General features: G+C 39.3%; 1 protein-coding gene across 3 annotated transcripts in view; it reads right to left on the bottom strand.

Moving 5' to 3' along the window:
- The window catches only part of HS2ST1 (heparan sulfate 2-O-sulfotransferase 1), a 169,865-nt gene that overhangs the window by 49,683 nt on the left and 102,923 nt on the right, over window positions 1-17,259 (bottom strand). The gene's annotated exons all lie outside the window — the stretch shown is intronic.

The raw sequence follows: 17,259 nt of genomic DNA, 5'->3' as shown, positions 1-17,259 counted from the left end.
ATTATGCTTGGAGACAAATATGTTGTGTGGAAACTGCTAAACAGTGAGGGATATTCTTTCCTTTGACTTATGTTAGCATTAAAACAAGCTATCCTCTTTTCTTTAAAAAGTTGCCTCTGATGCTGTATCAAAATGGTAACACTTCTCACAAGTCCCCCCAAAATCCTATAAAATACCCAGTACTCAGAAATGATACTAGGTAAAAGGAATAATTAGTTCAAATATTAAAGTATAAAATATGTATTAAAAAAAACAGTAAAATCACTGACCATAGAGGGCTTAGTCAATTAATGGTGAAGGGACACTGGGAGTTTAAATAAAACTACTATTGTTCTTATTCCAATTAAGACAACTCCCCACGTGTAAATACTACAATGTATGGTTTTGCAAAAATCTAATTAGATGTATTACACCCAAATTTGATAAGAAAAGAAACAGGAGAAGCCTATGAAATGATTTACATTAGGGGGCAAAATTATTGCACTGAATACAAAACTATATGAAACACAAGGAAGGGGGAAAAAGAGAAAAGCAAGCCCTGAATAAGACATGTTTTGGAGAGGTGGGTAAGCTACAAATAAAAATAAAAATTCCTTTTACAAAAAGGACAATGCTCTGGGCAATTCGTCTCCTCTTCAAATATCAAAGCTACTTGGAAAATGAGAAGTAGATCGTTATGGCTCTACAGTATGCCAAACATACTTTGTGCTGACCCAGACAAAATTCAAAATCTTTGATCTATTCAGGTTAAGTAGAGCACCCACCACCATTCACAATTTAAATTTCAAAGCATCTTTTTAGACTTATGCATTATGATAATACTGTCTTTAATGGTGTACTTTTTTTTCCACATGGGTCAACAACAAGGTTTGAGCTCAGGATCTAGAGATTTACATCACAAACATTTTCTACTTGAACTAAAGGAATAATTGTTAGTAAAAATAAGCTGTTGTCCTTTATATGGAGTACTTCCTAGAGCAGTGGTCCCCAAGTTTTTTCTTTCACGCCCCCCCAACCCCCTTACCAGTAGTGGAATCTGTCCATGCTCCTGGAAGCCACGGTCAGAGGTGGGACCAGGAGCAGGGCCACAGTTGTAGCCAGGGGTGGGGCTGAGGCAAGGAGCGGGGCTGGAGCTGCAGCCACGGACTGGGGGCCTAAGGCTGGGAGCAGGGCCTGAGGCTAGGAGCTGTGGCCAGGGCTGGGTGGTGTTCCCTTCCTGCCCCATGTAGGGACTGGCCTGGTCCCCTGCCGAAAGTTCCTACACACACACACACACACACACCCCCCAGGAGGGTGTGCCCCACAGTTTGGGGACCACTGTCCTAGAAAGAGGTTATGACACACACTCAGCAAGGCACAGCTATGTGTGACAACAGGGGAATGTTAGTTATGATCCTGGCTTCTCTTTCTGGCTCAAGGGCAGTGTGGTCTAGTGTTTAGAGCAGTGATTACAGACCGCATAGCTACATATACAGATTTGGCACATTCAAAGTCAGTGTGACAGAATGGGTGAGAGTTTGCTCTGTCATATTAGAGACCTGAGTTATAATCCCAGGTCTGCTTGAAGTGACCATGGGCAACCTCTCGATTACCTTACTTGTAAAATGGATAATACTTGTCTTCCGCTTAGCTTACGAATATGAAGCTTTGCTCAGTAGTAAGGGTTATGAACCAGTGAGACAAGAATCTAATGTTCGATCCTGGCTCTCAGCCCAATGCACTTTCCCTCTAGGCCAAGTGGAGTTCAGGGAAAGTTTCTCGCTCCCCACTCTCATATATGCATAAGATTTTTATGCTCTTCCAATGTACCTGTACAACTTCTAATACAAAGCCCCAATCCTGAATGGGGCCATTGGGTGCTACCACAATAATAATTGTAAGAAGAAAGAAGTACAGATGTATGCATCTCTTTCTGCTGTGCACACAGTCTTGAACCGAGCAGTGCTGGCAGCACTGTAACCACTGACAGACAAGGTTTCCTCTGGCAGCCCAGATGGGTGTGAAATTGCCTGTAAACGATTCATGTATTTCGCAATTGACAATTGAAAGTCTAGTCTTACCCATTTGCCTGAACTGAAAGATCTAGAAAGAAAAGAAGAATTCTGTTTTTTTCCCTAGAGTAAGTCATTTAATTCAGCAAATAGCAGATTAAAGGAAACCTAATATTAACTTTTTTTAAAATAGTAACCTCACCTAGTTGTGAAATGATGTGGATCATCAGCACATCTTGAATATCATTAAGCTAAAACTCCAGAAAGCTGCCATGTTCCCTGTGTGATTTCCATTTGTGAAATAGTCTGCCTGGGAAGAATATGTCTGGAGAACCAGTGAAATGACAACATCGCAATGACACAAGACAGTGGAAGGATCTGTAGCTGAGCTGTTTACAACTCTTTTTGTTAACATATTGGATAAATTATCTCTTTGTTAAGAACTCAACACCCCTGCACATTCAATTAAGAAGTTGGAACTCACAACAAAATGCTCAGTGACATCAAAGAAGTCTTCCAGTAAAATTAGGAAAGACCAGATTTAACATTCCTATGGTCTTGTCTAGCCAAAGTAGTTGTATCACTTAACTTTACCAGCACGATTAAAGCGGTGCAACTCCTCTAGTACTGACGCCACAATACCAAAATAGAAGTACTTATACTAGTATAACTGCATCCATGCTAAGTCTTGTGCTGGTATAATTTCAGTTTAAAAAAAACAACATACTCCTAACCAAATTAGTTATACTAGTATAAAAACTGCGTGTAGATCACAAAAGATAACCCCTTCTGCATGTGCAAATATCAAGAGTAGATGTGGAATTTGCATGGTAATACCACCACACATCTGCAGGGAGCATGACACACATACGTTGATCTTCCCCACTTCCCACAAGACAGATACTGCTCTGTTGCCATAGTGGCACAAATATGGAACAGCATCTCAGACGGCAGAAATCAAACAGAGATAATCTGCACTTTTCTTACACCAGTGCAGCATATCTACAGCAGGGTTTGTACCCGTGTAGCTAAACCAATGCAAAGAACTCCAATGTAGACAAGCTTAGAGCATGCTGAAGGAGGAGCTCTGTACATATGCCAGTATACAGATAGACAACTTCACTGGAGGCAAAATCTGTAAGGAGGAAGGAAACAAACAACAAAGCAACCAACACATCCACATCCAGACACTCCTTTGAAGAAACTGCCACAGAAGTTTGAGCACTAAAGCTTACCATTTTGCACAAAAATGTTTTAAGAATACAACAAGCTTGAAAAACTGCTAAATCGTGCTTTTCAACCAGAAGAACCAGGAGTCAGCTAAAAACATAGGCTATGGCTACACTCTGAAGCTTTTAGCGACACGGTGAGAACATACGAATGTTTAGCATATCCTTGCAATGCCGGCTACAAAAGTACCATGCAAATGCTTGTGTTCACTTTCTGGTGACACTGTAAATAAGAAGAGGGCAACATTATCTCCTGTAAATGTAAACAAACTTGTTTGTGTTAGCGATTGGCTGAAAAAGAAGTAGGACTGAGTGGACTTGGAGGCTCTAAAGTTTTACATTGTTTTGTTTTTGAGTGCAGTTATGTAATAAAAAAATCTACATCTGTAAATTGCACTTTCATGACAAAGATTACACTACAGTACTTGTATGAGGTGAATTGAAAAATACTATTTTTTCTCATTTTTACAGTGCAAAAATTTGTAATAAAAATAATATACTTTGTATTCTGTGTTGTCACTGAAATCAATATATATGAAAAAGTAGAAAAACATCCAAAATATTTAATAAATTTCAATTGATAGCCTATTGTTTAACAGTGCAATTAAAACTGCAATTAATCGTGATTAATTTTTTAATCAATTATTTTTTTAGTTAATCGCGTGAGTTAACTGCGATTAATTGACAGCGCTAAGTAAAATCAGTTTTAGAACCATTTGAGCTAAACTGGTGAGAACGCATGTGTGGAAACACTAATTTAAATTGGTCTTCTACTGGTTAAATTTGAACCTGTAAATTTACTTAAACCAGTGAACTGTGTGTAGATCAGGCCTACGGGTCAAGTTAGGTTAATTCTCTCTCATTAGAAAGAGATCCTGCAGGCCAAAAGATGGCCTCCCTCGGGGACACCTCTTTAGTCCCACCGCCTTCAATTTAAACCTAGCTTTATAATTAAGCTAAATCATATAAGCCAGATATTAATTTAAATAAGAATGTCCAACACAACGTTTTGCACTGGTTTAACTAAATAGGTTTAAAAACCACACTTTCACTTAAATCCATGTAACTTTGATTATGGACAAGGAAGGCCTCATTCTTTGTAACAATATACTATTCTGTTGATGCAAAAGAAGAAATATTTTTCCAGCCTCTTAATGTACTTGCTCTTGGTACCAACAGGAATAAAAGCAGTAAAGTCTTTGTCTTCTTAGAGCAAGTAGATATGACTCAGTTTATACAAGAAACAGATCTATTTAGCCACTTGTAAGACTTTAAACCTACTATGGAAACATCCATCATATATTCATGTTCCTTTCCCAAACTGTAATGGCAAAATTATTCTTCATCTAGAATGAAAACTTCTCTTCTGTGCTCTGTACTTATGTGCAAATTTCCACTGATGTCAATGAAAATTCACACACAAAAGATATAATATATGCAGTGTGGACCCAAGAGAAGATTTTGTTGATCATTCACCAAATGAATGATCAACAAACTGGAATGCAACTGGAATGCAACAGTTGAAAAAGCAGCCTCCAATGAGAGAGACATCAGTATGTATAGTTTTGAAGGAAACACAACAGAGACAGGTTCTTCTAGACAGGTTTGAAAACCCAGTTTAAGAATTTTTTTTAAATAAATAACTCAAAACTAATCACTGTAATTTTCTTTAACAATACTTGTTAGCATCCTTTCCATTCTCAAAAAACGAATGCCTTTTTAGTTATTAAAAACTAAGTTTACAGTAATATTTAGTTCATATATGTAAGTGCTAACTATGAACAAATTATTATGCTCCCAAATTAAATTTAAAGATATACACTCTACTTAAAGAGTACTGAACTAAATTTTACAAATCTTACATTTACTGTATTTTTATCCTGAAGGCTCCAAAAGAACCAGGATTTAAGTTTATTTTTGTTGAGACCCTTCCCCACAGCCTAACACTATCAGAGTATTTGAGGGTAAAATTAAATGTTTTTGAAGGAGATTATATCTGAGTTTCTTCTGTCTCCCAATACAATTAGTTGTTGAAGTTAATTGAATAACTAGCAGAACCCAAGTGGTCCCCTCAAGGATTGAATTCACAATCCTGGGTTTAGCAGGCCAACGCTCAAACCACTGAGCTATCCCTCCCTGCACTACAGGCTGCTGTAGTAGGAAGAGGGCCTGAAACATTAGCCCTTGTATCAGAGGCCTGGTATGAGGCCTGAGCTAAAGTAGTGGTCAAAACTTTACTGATATAAAGCAAAATCAGGCTGTAAGCTAGAAGCAGACCCTGCTCACAGAACAGGGCTGATATTGCAAAAACACACATTCCTAAGAAGTGCTAGGCACAGAGCACTCACGCAAACACATTCCAGAAGGGTGGTACCAGAACACCTCGATACCAACACATTCCCTAAAGATAACAGGAACACGCTGACCCATCCTAAAGAAGGTCAGAATGACACTGTGATAGACAGAGATGTACAGGGTGATGGGTGGTAACCGGCTATGTCAGGGTGTAAACTAACTATGCCAGAAGGGCAGTACATAACTAGTTTGTACTGATGTATAACAATACTTTAGTTATATATTATAGACTTATAGAAAGACACCTTCTAAAAACGTTAAAATGTATTACTGGCACGCGAAACCTTAAATCAGAGTGAATAAATGAAGAGTTGGCACACCACTTCTGAAAGGTTGCCAACCCCTGTGCTAGTGTAACTGTAGACACCGACCCGGGGAGCTAGGACTGTGCTTCGTCGACAATAAATCTGGCCGGGTGCCTTCGTATCGTAACAGATCTGGGCGGTTCGCTCGAGGTCTGCTGTGCCAGCTGTCTGCACAGAGCTGGGAAGGCACACAGAGAGAATACATACACACACAGCCGAACATCTGACAACAGCTGCCTTAACTGGTATCAGAGCTATAGTCTCAACATTAGCTTCAAACTGGAAGTGATCCGACCCTACCTATATCAGTAACTGTGATTCTTTGAGATGTGCTGTCTACATATATTCTTCTTCTAGGTGTGTATTTTCCCCATTCACTTGAGATAAGTTTCTGGCCAGCAGCCGTTGGGGTCATGCATGCATCTTGTGTGTCTTGTGCTTGTGGGTATAAAGGACTGGCCTAATTACACCTCAGTTCCTTCGCCAATACCAAATCCAGGTTTTATAATCCTCTGTAGTAGCAGGGAAGGAAGGCGAGTTGTTGCATACATACGGATAAGGTTAAGATGTTGTCACCGTTATTTTTAGTAAAGTCCAGGACAGGTCATGGGCAATTGTAGCGGGGTGGTTACCCGCTCCTGCTCTGAAGGGTTTAAAACAGCCCTGGAGGAGGGCTGTGGAAGGCCAAGACGCCTGGGCTGATTGGGAGGAAGCAGGCTCAGCTGGGGCCACTCCCCAATCAGGGCCCAGCTGGCCCTATAAAGGCTTGAGCCAGGAGCTATGGACAGTCTCTCCCTGCGTTCAGAGAAAGAAGAGCCTGGCTGCAGGGAGCTTTACCAAGTATCTGGAGTGGAGCAGGGCTGGGGATAGGCCAAGGGAGCCGGGGAGCTCCGGTGTAGGAAAGCCCCAGGCTGCAGGCCTGGTAAGGCCTATTAGGTACTGGGTTGCAGGGGGCAGCCCACAGGTAGCCAGAGGCAGCAGATCCAAACCCCTTTGCTTGTGATGAGTGGCTTATACACTGCAGTCTGCCCCAATGAATGGGGGCTAGATGAGGACTGGCAGTAGCCAAGACTGAGGCGAAGTGGGGATAGTGGGTGAGGGCGCTCCTGGCTGGAAAATGAGCGAATTCCCAAGGACGACCAACAGGAGGCACCGCAGGGCTGAGTCCATATCCTTACAGCAATAAACAAAAATTCACTAGAGCCTGTGACCTGTGACTTTAATAAAAATAACAGGGGGACAGGGCTAGTTAGGGGGGAGGAATGGAGTCCCATGGGGGGCTGACAGGCCAAGCCCCCTGTTATGATGCAGGGCACAGCCCCAGCTCCAGCAGCCAAAGCATGGGGTGCACAGCCCCTGGAAGCCTCTGGAGCTGGCCACAGCTGCGTGACAGGGGTGTGCAGTCCCGGAAGCAGCCCCCACCAAGACCCAGCTGGAGCTGGGCATGGGTGGGGGGCTCATGGCCCTGGGACGCTGTGAGTGGGGGTGCCAAGTGAACTCCAGTGAAACTACTAACCCTGAGCTCTTTAAGATCAACAAATAATCCAGGATAGCTGGAATTTGGGTGCCAGTAGCAGATAAATGGTGCTAACAATGTCCATAATATTTCTCTTTTTTCTAATACTGGATAAAGCATCTTTAGAATAAAGGGGAAAAATAATGGTGCGGACGACAATCTATAAAAAACAATTATTTTCACACTCCAACAATTGCACCTGGTCCTTCGTGTTACTGGTGGGTGAAAAACACAGGAGCAAATAGGACTCAGCTCTAGCTGGGCTTTGAGATCATTAACTAAAATGTAATGCAGCAGCTGTCTGAAATTTAGAACTACTGATGCTGAAAACCTGCTACTGTTTCATTAGTGTTTAATACTCATTTACTTTCAAGATAGCATTTTTGTCGGAGCTTTATTTAGAACAAGAATATAATGCCATACTGTATGCTATAAAAATATGCACACAGAAACGTGTTATAAAACAGCTAAAGGTTTGGCTTAAACTAACTAGAAAATTCTGTCCTAAAGCTGAAATCCCCTCACTATTCTGCATATGTATCATATTTAAACTAACCTGAACATCAGATTCTACATTGACCGCTGTTCTATAAATATTTGACAGAAGACTTGTCAGTTGCAATTTTATGGAACACTGAGTTCAGGATTAAGTTTTGGTCATAATTTTTTATTTCTTGGTGGACAGTGAATATTTTACTATACAGTAGAACCTCAGAGTTATGAACACTTCAGGAATGAAGGCTGTTCTTAACTCTGAAATCTCTACCTCTGAACAAAACATTATGGTTGATCTTTCAAAAGTTTACAACTGAACATTAACTTAACACTGCTTTGAAATTTCACTATAAAGAAGAAAAAGGCTACTTTACTTTTTTTACTTTTAACAGTACTGTACTGTATTTGCTTTTTTGGGGTCTCTGCTGCTGCCTGATTGAGTACTTCTGGTGTGTAGTTGACTGGTCAGTTCATAAGTCTGTTGTTCATAACTCTGAGGTTCCTCTGTAGTTTGTGTGTACATTTTTGCTTTAGACCTTCAACTAAATGTTTTACTTACAATTTCCTGTTAAATATACAATTTGAAAGATAAAACTTGAATTTTATACCAATCCAGAGTACTGATTTCTTTCCCCAACACACATTTTGTTTCTCCATAGAGAACGCAAGCCAACATGGTTCTATTTTATTTATTCATAAGACCCAGGAATGATGTCAACTGAGCTCGGGAAACAGAATCTGTTATTGTTACCTTTCACTTTCTCATCCAGCTTTGCATCAGCACCAGTTAGTCATACACAGTAGGGTATTTTGTTTCATTTAGGTAATTTATCAGCAAGTATAGGTTTTAAAAAAAAATACCATAGATATCTAGAATCCCAAAGTCGGGTCAAATTTCGGACCAAATTACTTCACTGTGTTCCTTTAAATAAACAGTCAGAAATCAGGAAAGGTTACAAACAATCTTTACTATGGAATTACATTTATTTGTAAGAAACTTCTCGGTATGGGTGACCATACAACGTAAACTGGGGGGGAGGACACGACAATAACATGTGAACTAAAGCCCCTAAAGTATTGCTCTTTTTAAAAAAATGTAAGTACTTGAAAATAAAGGCTTATACTAAAAGTGCCTCTTCAACCAGAACTACAGTATCCTGTGATGCTATAATGATGTAGTTAACATTCATTACAAATTTACATAATGAAATCATTACAGAAACGTTTCAGGCACCGTAACGTAGAGTGGCAAGATTTACTACTTTTGCATAAACCAGATGCCAAACGGCTCTGCAAAGTCTCCTACTTTAAACTGACCTTACTCACAGCATCACCACATATGGTATACATGAAATACACAATAAGGAAGGAACGCTGAGAAAGACAGAATAGACACCATTCAGTTTCCTTTTTGATTTCTGTAATTTCAGCCTTTTTTTTTTTTTAATTAAGAAAACAAACCTTGTGAGACATTTAGTCAGAAACAGAAATAACTGATCATGGAGAGAGGCAGCTTGATGCTTCTGGGATTTGCCAAATGCTTTTCATAGCAAATTGCTAAAGTACTGTAACTACAAGAGCTACAGTGAAAAATTCTGACCAAGTTGGGGTAGGATTTGTTCTGTATATACAAAACTGTAGTTTATTATTTAACAGTGGAGCTTGTTCTTTCTTATTACTATGTCTTCACCTTGCAATGCAGTTTTTAGCTGTTAACAGGAAAAGTTAATGGAACTGTTTTATATACCGATAAAATTGTCACAAGTGTTCCAGTATACAAATGTGCTTGTCATTCCCTGAAGCAAAATCCAATTTCAAAGAATGAAAAAAAGCAAGATCAATATAGATCGTCTGACTCCATTTAGTAAGAAAGGCCGGAGACAGATTTTATACAAGCTTTCACCAGACATGCAGTCATTTACTTTTTCCAGTAGGGTACCCAGCTAGCATGGAAGGGAAAGGGGTTATTAAAAATTACTATTTTTTAAATCACTTAAATATCACTTTAAGGAAAAATATATGGACAATATTATGCTAGGATAAATCACCAATTGTATCCTATGAAACTATGATTGCAAAGACACACAGCTTCTCCAATGTTACACTTACGTTCTTGACAGTCTTCCCTTCTTGGCTAAATTAATTTAATTTAGGAAAAAAATACAGCCAGTTTGTCCCCACATGAGCATCAGACAATACTGGAAACTGCATCTCCTATTGCACAGCAGTTGACATACCTGACATATCTTTTACCACGATTATATCTCTGGTTTCTGTAGATGGGATATGCTACCAACATAACTAATAGTATTGACTATGTAAGGGCTAAGTATTTATTATGATAAACACTCTATTTCTGGTTACAATAATATTATAAATTGCTTATATAACAGCCCTTTGCAAAAACATGAAGTCTATAGGGTGAAATAGAATCAGCTATTGGAAATCATAATAGAATTAAAAATAATTTCAGTTCCTAAATGGATGCTCTATATGCCCTTGATCATACAGCTCTAGTTTCATTTTCTTTGTTGAAATCTGTTAGATCTCCATGGGGCCCTTCATAGTTTAGATCTGAGGACTTCATATTATGGTATATCCTAGTTCCTTTATATTCAAATGATCAGTAATCAAGTATTTATTTTCATATAATACCTGTTAAAACTGTTTCATAAGCAAAAAATTCACTGACTTCAGTAACTTAAATAGCAATAGATATAACATCTCTTATTTTCCTCTTGGAGATCTGTACATTGAAAGCATATCTATTTAAACTGAAATGGAGCAGAAAAAGGTAGCAAGGAAAGCAAAAAAACAGAATGATTGTTAAGTTGTGCAGCAAGCTTGTTTTGTTGAATTTTACATTTGTTCATATTAACCTCTCCTGTGTTCAAAAATTACATTTTATAGCACTCAGTTAAAGCTACTGCATAGTAAATGAAAGTGGAAAACTTGGATGTGTGTTTTATCCTGTAAATACACTGAATATTAAGAAAATAAATTGGTTCTTTAAACCTACTCTGTAAATCTCTGCTTGCTATATCACAGCATGACACTGCACCTTTGGATCATAACTCAACTAAGCGGAATGGGACGAAGGTATGTAGGCTGTCAAGAACCTGCTTCCTCTCTGAAAAACAAGATTTCTTCACAAGGAAGCCAAATGGATACCTCCTCACTGGTTTGTGAATGAAGACAGCGCTATTGTTCTACTGCTCAGCTGAGGCAATAAGAGGAAAAATGAAAACGGAGGTTTGCAAGTTTTTAGAATATTCTAAGGCTATGCACAGTTTCCTTACACTTCATAATTCTCTATAGATTTGAAATAACCATCAATTCTTCCACATTTGCCATGACAACAAATGGGAGCTAAGCCTAACTCTTAGGGTCGGCCAGGTGGCCGGTTTTCAACTGGAAAGTCCAGTTGAAAAGGGGACCTGACTGTGTCCAGTGAGATCTACTGACCGGACACCCAAAGACTGGTGAGTGGGGGAGGCACCAGGTCATCATTTGCTCCAGCCTCATCTCAGCTGGGGTTGTCTCCTACCTCCGTTGGGCAGCTGCAGCTCCAGCTCCTGCTCCTCAGGCAAATCCCTCCTGACCTGGGGTGGAGTGGGAGGGAAGAGGAGTGGATGTGGTGGGGAAGAAGTGGAGCAGGGCTCTGGAGGGAAGAGGGAGGGCAGGGGAGGCTCCTACACTCCTTCTGGAGTGTCTGTTTTTTAAATATTACCAAGCTGGCAACCCTACTAACTCAGTTATGTTTTTTGATAGAAAATATTTTCCCATGGTCTTAATCATAAACTCACACCAGGTTGAACCACCAATATCGAATCTTCTTCTAAAAGTTGTTTTGAACAGCACAGAGGCATAAACTGCCTGTACTAGTGCAAGCCCTCAATGCTCATCCTCTCTGTGCTGATAAATAGTAGCAGTCAGAAAAGACAAACAATCAGCTAAACATGCTCAAATAACACACCAACCCAATGAAGAAAGCTCTTGGACACTAAGCACTAACATATCTTAAAACCATATAGAGACAGTATATATCAAGAGTTGTAGCTATTTGATAAAGGCACAGAACCAGGCGAGCAACAGGTTAGGTATGCAGATAAAATTTATTTGTACAGAGAAGTATTCCAGCTGGTAGCAGTGAACTGGCTGCTCTTCCAGAAATTCTGGGAGCTAATCCAGCTTTGGGTTGGATTAAGCTTTTAATTAAAATAGTCTTCCCTGTCTGCATAAAATAATTCTTTTGATCTAAAAATAAGTCTTTTCTAACAGCAAGAAATATCATTTGAAAAGTCACCATTTGCTCATAATTTTTATACATATAAAAATGAGTACACAGGGCATGTTGGACTGATGCTGCATGAAGGAAGAAACCTCAGGTGTCAGGCTTAGATACTTTATTCTCTGAGCCAACAAGAGCTAAGAGTGGGGTAGTTTCACGAGTCTCCAACAATTCATTCTGACTATGACATGCAGAAGTGTTGACTGTCTAAGGAAGTGGCAGCCACAGCCTGATGTATCCAGGGGTTAAGGTTGTAATGCAACTCAGTGCAGCTGAAATGAAGATAAAAAGGGGGATAAGAGGAATCACTGAAAACCCCCTCCAAAATATTAGAACAAAAATAAGAGCTAAAAATGTAAACTTAAATTAATTCAGATATGTCAATTTTACTAAACCCTCTAGAACAGCCAAAAAGCTCATCTAGTTTTAAAAACCACCTTTTTGGCCCTTAGGATGGAGTTAACAGAGCAAACTGTACTGAGGGTACAAATACAGCTAAGTGATCTTTGGGGAGGAAAAACTTATTTGCTCATATTACCTTATTCAACCATTTAGATGTTTAATACAAGTAAATTAATCTGCTTCCCACAATAGTTAATAGTATGAAATCCAGCATTAGCACTTATGTAATACAGCTGGGATCCTCAACCTCCTTTTTGCTGCCATTTATAAAGACAATGATTTGTATTGATAACACTACGTCATGTAGGAACATATTTTCTTAATTTGATTTCAGTTAACATATAGAATCTTGGATAAGGATGTGGGTAATATATTGCCAAAGCTTTTTGTCAGGGATATAGGGAAGGTGAGTAATTACAATGTTTATTAAAGTAATACCTAATGACACACAGGTTCCAAAGCAGCAGAAAACCTGTGGCCTTCTGGACATGCAAGTCCTAGAGGGCTGTAGATGCTGGTTTCACAATAAGTCCCAAAGGTCAGCCTTTCCCCTGAAAGGACACATGTTCCCTGAACCCTTCTATCTCTGTGCCAGTGTAGAGGAGTTGCAGCACTCCTTGCCTCCGGACCTTCACAGCTCCTTACGCTAAATCAACAATTCACGATTTTCTTTTGGAATTAGAAGAAGTTAATAAGTGTTGCCATCAAATTGTCCTTAAAATTAGAAATCAAACATTCTTTTCCCTTTATCATTTCATTCACTACTCTTTCTTTTGCTTTGATTCAGCTGATTTAGTCTTGCAGTCTTTTCTCTAGGTCCATTTATCTAATAATGCTGGTAATTATTTTTGGCTAACACTATTCATATGTCCTTTCTTCAGTTTTTATGCTTTTCTCATCTTTTCCTACTTCACTTTAGGACACAATGCATCACATACAGCAGAGGTTCTCACTTTGGGGTCCGTGGCAGGGGGTGCGCCAAGCAGTGCCAGTATTAGACTCGCTGGGTCCCAGGGCAGAAAGCCGAAGCTAGAGCTCTGCTGTAGCAGGGCTGAAGCCCAAGCCTCACTGCTGAAGCCTGAACAATTTAGCTTTGCAGGGCCCCCTATGACGTGGGGCCCGGGGCAACTGCTCTGCTTGCTACCCCCTAATGCTACCCCTGGCTTTTATATGCAGAAAAACAGTTGTTGTGGCAAAGGTGGGCCTGGAGTTTTTATAGCATGCTGGGGGGAGGGGGAGGGAGAGGGAGCTCCAAAGGAAAAAGGTTGAGAACCCCGAGTAACAGGAGGGTGGAATACTAGATTTACTATTGCGCAGCATTAGGGTGGTTTCTCCAACTTCACTCCAAATTTACCCCTATAAGTTACAAAGTTATAAATCTTGGATGAAGCTTAGCAAAGCACTCATTTTCTACTGAGAGGTATACATATCACACAGTGATAGGCACCTTCAAATACCAAAGCTGTTTAGGAGTGGGGAAAAAATCTTGCAGCTGCCATAAAAAAAATTTTTTTTTGACATAATTCACTAACGTTGACTATTAAAAGCAAACGTGACCAAATAAAAATTTGAGAACATGTTCATGATAAATAAAACAGTTGAGCTGTGAACAGACCTCTTTAGGTTAACAGAATAACTTTGATTTTTTTTAAATTATTTTTTAAATAACTATCAGGAAATGCTACCAAAAAGTTGATCTCTCAGAACACTGAAATTTAATTAATTTTAAAAACATGAGTTGGCAGTGCCTCTTTAAACTTAAGCAGGTCAATTATGGAACAAGGGGCCACCAAATGAAATTAATAGGTAGCAGATTTAAAACAAACACAAGAAAGTATTTTTTCACGCAACGCACTGTCAACCTCTGGAACTCCTTGCCAGAGGGTGTTGTGAAGGCCAATACTATAATGGGGTTCAAAAGGGAGCTAGATAGATTCATTGAAGATAGGTCCATCAATGGCTATTAGCCAGGATGGGCAGGAATGGTGTCCCTAGCCTCTGTTTGCCAGAAACTGGGATTGGGTGACAGGGCATGGATCACTTGATGATAACCTGTCTGTTCATTTGCTTGGGGGTACCTGCCATTGGCCACTGTCAGAGGACAGGATGCTGGGCTTGATGGACCTTTGGTCTGACCCACTATGGCCGTTCTTATGTTCTTAAGTGATCCAGTGTATGTTACTGTTAGTAGTAGAAGTACTGCAGTAATGTCCAACGAACGCAATCAGGATCATAGGTCAATTGTACCAACTATTGTGCAAACACCTGGAAAGACATTATCCCTACCCCAAACACCTTAAAATCTAATTTAAGAGGTAACGATAGCATGAAACAAACAGATGGGAAGGTTAAGGGAGGACAAGATTAATGGTAATAAGATCACACGGTTACATAAGTTATTATGTACAACTTGGGGGGTTCTAAAACAGAACAATGGAAAGTTGCCGCCTCCTCCTCTACTTTCATAAATTTAAAAAAAAAAAAGCAGAACATTGCCAAACTCAAACATTCAAAAATCAAGTGTTAGACCCTCCCCTCTTCCCCATTCAAAAAAAAAAAAAAAAAAAATCAAAAAGTCACTGGTTTAAAATCTTGAGACTAAAAGAATAATACATCTGGGTTCTTTTGATTTACTTTTCAGGTTTTCATCCTTTAAGGTATACTTTTTTCAAAACATTTTCAAGATTTTCTCTACAACCACGTGGAACAGAAACTTACTTTTGTTTTTTTCCTCTCTCTCTCTCAAATGAAAACTGGGATTCTCAAGTAATCACTTGGATCCAGGATTTAGGGCTTAAAGAATACCACCAAAATTTGCAAGATTCATGATAAAATCATGAGTTGGCAACACTGTCACTGTAACCAAGAGGGCGTTTAAAAGCATAAATAAAATCAACAGAAGTAAACTTAATACATTCAGTAAGATGGGAAAATGTTAACAAATTAATACATTTCCAGATCATGATCTTATAACTAGATCCATGCAGGCAGATCTCTGAATATTAATAAAGCCCAACTCCCTGTCTGCATGGATCTGATTGAAGAATCAGGACTTAAGTGTCTAACTTTTAGTGCAACTGAATTGCATTTTCATTTGAAACTCTGCCCCTTTAGGTAGTTACTTGTTTTTAATACAATAATCAATTTTCAGAAGTGAATACATAGTCTCCGTTTTATGCGCGTCATCCTTTCAAATCACACCTATAGAATGCCTTGCTGTCATATTTCTGTGTATGACATTTACATGCCTGCATTGCACTAGCATTATTTATTTTGATTTTGGTTAGTTGAGAACGGCCCTCTCACTTTGTTTGCAAAAGTATGTGACAGCGAATCTGTAACTAAATATGATTTTATAATTTCCATCTGTTCATGTGTAATAGTGTTTTATAGTGAAGTCCAGATTGCAGTCTGTTAGAAATGCCCTATTACAAGAGAGAATTTTGAGTGGTCATTGTATAAACTAGTTATTTTTTTAATGAGTGGTATATTTAATTTCAATGCAGAGTAAGTAAGTTGTCCATGGATTAACTCGTTAACTGCAAAAAATGCAGCTTCTACTAATTAAAATAGTGCTTCATTTCTCGTTTCAACCTTTTAAACAAATTCAGAGTATCCTTATAGTTACAAAAACATTGCAGTAAAACTGTTCGTTAGCTTCAGAAGTTAGGGAAAAGTATATGTTTTTCCATATCTCTCCACAAAGTTGACTTCTGCTGTGATGCCTACCAGCTATCAACCAATCAATAGTGGCTAGATTAAAAAGCAGTTGGGGGTGGTAGATTTTTCTTGTTCATGGACTGAATTCAATGGGAACTGAAGTCCCCTTACTTTGGGACTGATACTTTTAAAAACAAGTATTACAAGTTTATATGCTATGAATATTCAAACATGATAAAAGGAATCAACACAAGAAATTACTTTAAAGACTCAGGGTTCAAAAATGACTGGTGTTGTGCATTGGGGTTGCCACTTGTCCGGGTTTTACCCAGACAGTCCAGTATTTGGCTTCTGTGTCCGGATGCCAGTCTGGTCAAAAAGGGGACCTAGCAGTGTCCAGTCATAGGTACTGATCAGACACTAGAAGTCTGGTTACCACGGGGCAAAGGGAGACATCTGGTCATTAACCTGCACCAGCCCCTGCTCAGCCGGGGCTACCGCCTACCTGCAGGCAGGCTCCTTGTCAGGCTGCAGCAGTACAGCCCTGGAGCAGAGGGAGCCCAGCTCGGGAGGGGGTTGAGGAAGGTGGAGATGATCCAACATGCAACGGGGGCAGGTCCGGGGTGGCAGGAACGAGTGATGGGGGAGGCAGAGAAGGGGGCAGAGTCTCGAGGGTCCGGTTACCAGAAATTAGAAGGTGGTAACCCTATTGTGCATGCCTTAAGGGGGGAAAAACATACCCCGAATTGCTTATCATACAATAGTCAATGAATTGTGTCCAAGTTAAATTATAACTTGTTGTGTAAATCACTCCGCTCTCTGGATGGATGACTGTTTACGCTGAAATAATAAATAATAAAGCTGCCCAAGTACAAACATTTCTCCAAGAATATTATAAAATATTTGTATTTCCAAAGAAATTAAAATCCAAATTAAATATTCATAAGTATTAAGGGTTATGCTTGCACGGTTATGCAGTCCTCTTAAGTTAAGTCATTAAAAGAATAATTTTAGT

The sequence above is a fragment of the Chrysemys picta genome, chromosome 8, assembly GCF_011386835.1.
Source record: "Chrysemys picta bellii isolate R12L10 chromosome 8, ASM1138683v2, whole genome shotgun sequence".
Classification (NCBI taxonomy): Eukaryota; Metazoa; Chordata; order Testudines; family Emydidae; genus Chrysemys; species Chrysemys picta.
The sequence above is the reverse complement of the archived record's forward strand: the minus strand, read 5'-3'. Positions and strand labels throughout refer to the sequence as shown.